The sequence below is a fragment of the Psammomys obesus genome, unplaced genomic scaffold (genome assembly GCF_907164565.1).
Source record: "Psammomys obesus unplaced genomic scaffold, mPsaObe1.curated_primary_1811, whole genome shotgun sequence".
Classification (NCBI taxonomy): Eukaryota; Metazoa; Chordata; class Mammalia; order Rodentia; family Muridae; genus Psammomys; species Psammomys obesus.
The window spans coordinates 9107129-9110778 of record NW_026589137.1 but is presented as its reverse complement, the minus strand read 5'-3'; the positions used below and the strand labels follow the sequence as shown (position 1 = coordinate 9110778).

General features: G+C 40.3%; 1 pseudogene; it reads left to right on the top strand.

Moving 5' to 3' along the window:
- Positions 1 to 1582: 1582 nt before the first annotated feature.
- LOC129674912 (NADH dehydrogenase [ubiquinone] 1 alpha subcomplex subunit 7-like) lies at positions 1583 to 1890 on the top strand (annotated as a pseudogene).
- The last annotated feature ends 1760 nt before the right edge of the window (positions 1891 to 3650 follow it).

The following is a 3650-nucleotide window of genomic DNA, read 5'->3' as shown; positions in this document are numbered from 1 at the left end:
GTACTCTATCCCCACATGCTGGAGTTATAGATTCACCGTACGATGCCTGCTTTTTATGTAGGTTCTTGGGATCTGAATTCCAAACTTTGTGATTCCACAGAAAGCAATTGTCCACTGAATCACCTACCCAGTCCTTCTTATAATGTTTTTTTCAGTTCATAAACATTTGTAACATCTAGGCTCACTTTGTTTCCCTTTGTCGCTGTAGTATTCCCTTTTTTGGTACATTAGTTTTCTCACCATTGTGACAAAACACATGAGAAAAGTAACGTAAGTGATGAAATATTTTTTGAACTAAAAAAATCTCAGTCTGACATGGCAGTGTCATGTGAAACAGAAAATGAATATCAGAGCTTTTCTGGTGGTTCCTCAAAAATATATCCCTCAATTTGTGTTTTACACACACACACACAGACACACACTTTTTATCAGAGGCAAGTGATTATTCTAGCTTGAACTTTTCTTCCTGAAAAGTAGGTTAGAAGAAAATGAGAAGATAAGCATCAAGACAGAGTTTTAATTTTGATATGTTCATATCAGAATTGTAAAGGAGGTTGGTGCAGCCCATTGGAGTTCATAAAGGACACACCCAGACACCAAATTATCAGCACAAGGGAGATTTGTTTCCCAAAGGGACAAGCAGAGGAGGTGGGGTGGCTAGCTGTATCTGAATTGGGTATAGGTAGACAGCAAGCTTCAGCAGGTGGGTTTTTGCTGTTGTTGTTGTTTGAGTTTTTGGGGTTTTTTTGTTTGTTTGTTTGTTTGTTTTGTTTTACTTTGTTTGCAGGAGTTAGTTTTTAAGAAAAAAAAATGGAAGTTTGTGCTATGGTAAGTTGTTAAGTCCTGATCGGACTTGTTAACCAAATAACGAATTTTGATTTTTGGACTTTGGTGTTTTGTCTCAGGAATGAATCAGTGGGCCAAGAAGGAAATGGACCTTGTGGGCTAGATTTAGGATGTAATCAAATGGTTTTTAGCAAGGGAGAAAGAAGAGTAAAGGGCAAGACCTGTAGGTTCCTTGTTTTCCATGCTTGAGCCTGTTGAAAAGTCCTTTAAGAGGTGTCCAACCTTTCAACATTGCAACATGATATATACAAATGTATATATCATATACATATATTTTTGGATGCAAGCAGTCTGCATGCCACAGATTAGTCCTGGCTGTAACTAATAAAGAAAGAAGCCCTTGCCCAGATGTAGCCCATGGCAGTTCAGTGTCCAAGTGGGTTCCATAGTAATGGGAAGAGAAACTGCCTCTGACATAATCTGATTGGCCTGCTCTTTGATCCCCTCCCCCTGAGGGGGGAGCAACCTTACCAGGCCACAGAAGATGACAATGCAGCCACTCCTGATGTGATCTGATAGACTAAGGTCAGAAGGAAGGCGAAGAGGACCTCCCCTATCACTGGACTTGGGGAGGGGCATGCATGAAGAAGGGGGAAAGTGGGACTGGGAGGGGAGAAGGGAGGGACTTATGGCAGGATACAAAGTGAATAAAGTGTAATTAATAATATAATATTAAATTTAAAAAGAGAAAAAAATGAACTTTGGGATCACCAGCATCCTTTGGAGTGGAAGAAGCATGGTGTCTGTTACTCACAGTATCCAGAAGCTGTGGAACTGGGCATCTGGGCAACACCTGTAGGCAAGGCTGTAGCCACCTCCTAAACTCCCTGTAGGCCCCAGTCACAAGCTGTCTAATAATTACTACCATTCTCATGATGGTCGCCAGCAAGTTGTGTCTCCTTCATCATCATGTCTTCACAAAATGCCTTAGTGTCAGGTAAGACAGCTGAGAGCTCTAATGTGGCAGTCACTGAGTAGATGGCGATAACACTTCCTCCTTCCATAAAGAGGTGGGAGCTGTCTAAGGACCAGCCATACCTGTGACCCAGCCCTAGGCCACCTTGCCATGTTCCCACAGCCACGTGACTGGATTTCTATCTTGTATTCTCTCTAGGGAGAGCGTTACCTAGTTTATACAAATACATTGAGTGCCACATTACTTCCATTCTGTCTTTTCTTAGTATTTATTGACTTGATCTAATCTGTTGTTACTGTATGTGAAGGGCTTGTGAATACACTCTGCAAGCATGTGTGGAGGTGAAAGGACAACTTTGGGAATTGGTTTTCTTCTTCCACCTGTTGAAGAAGGGTCTTTTGTTTTTTGATATCCTGTGTACTCCAGGTTAGCTGGCCCAAGAGTTTCTGGGTGATGCCGCATCTGTGTCTCTCAGCCACCCAGCCTGCTGTAATAGTGCTGGGATTACAGATTTGAACTACTGCATGTCCTTTTTTCATTCTGAGGCTAGAACTCAGGACTCAGCCTTTTGAGGATAACACTATTACTTGTGAGCCATCTTGCCAGGCCACTATTGTTTTTTTTTTTTTTTTTGTTTGTTTGTTTGTTTTTTGCCAGAGACAGGGTTTCTCTGTGCAACAGAATCCTGGCTATCCTGGACTTGCTTTCTAGAGCAAGCTGTCCTTAAACTTATAGAGACCCGCCTGTCTCTGTCTTGAGTGCTGAGATTTGAAGGCATGTGCCACCAGGCTCAGCTAAGTTCTTTTTCTTTTTTAAAGATAGGGTCTTGGTGGGTATCATGGGTGTATGCCTGTAATCTCAGCATTTAAAAAGCTAGTAGGTGAATATCATTGCTATCTCATGAAATGATCCTGTAGCCCTTGAATAGGTTTGTAGATTCTGAAGAGAGAACTGTAGAAAACATGTGAAAAATGGTTGCTGAAACAGGATCCAACTTTCTGCTGCATTCAAGAAACACACTTCTGCAACAAAGATAGACAGTGTCTCAGAGTAAAGGGCTAGAAAAAGGTTTTACAAGCAAACGGACCCAAGAAGAGAGTTGGAGTAGCCATCCTAATATCTAATAAAATAAACTTTCAACCAAAATTAATCAAAAGAGACAGAGAAGAACATGTCATTCTTATGAAAGGAAATATCCAACAGGACATCAAAATCCTGACCACCTATGCACCAAACAGGAGGGTTGCTGCATTTGTCAAAGAAACATTATTAAAGCTTAAATTACACATTGATCCCAACACCTTAATAGTGGGGAACTTCAACACCCCACTCTCTCCAAAGCACATATCATTGAGAAAGAAGCTAAACAGAGAAATAATGCCACTCACAGTGGTCTTAAATCCAATGGTCCTAATTGATGTCTACAGAACCTTTCACTCCAACTAAAAAGAGTACAACTTCTCAGCACCTCATGGAACCTTCTCCAAAACTGACTATATAGTTAGACACAAAGAAATCTTCAACATACAAAAGAATATTGAAATAATCCCTTGTATCATATCAGACCACCATGGTCTAAAACTAGACCTCAACAATAATAGAAATAACAAAAACCCTGCACACACATGGAAACTGAACAACTCTACTCAGTGAAAACTGGGTCAGAGAGGAAATAAAGAAATTAAAGAATTTAATAAAAATGAAGGAACAACTTATCCAAACTTATGGGACACAATAAAGCAGTGTTAAGAAGAAAGTTCATAGCACTAAGTGCCTTCAAGAAGAAATTCAAGACAGCTCATACAAGCAACTTAATGGCCCACCTGAAACACTAGAAAAAAAAAAAAGAAGCAGACACACCCAAGAGGAGTAGACTAAAGGAAATAAT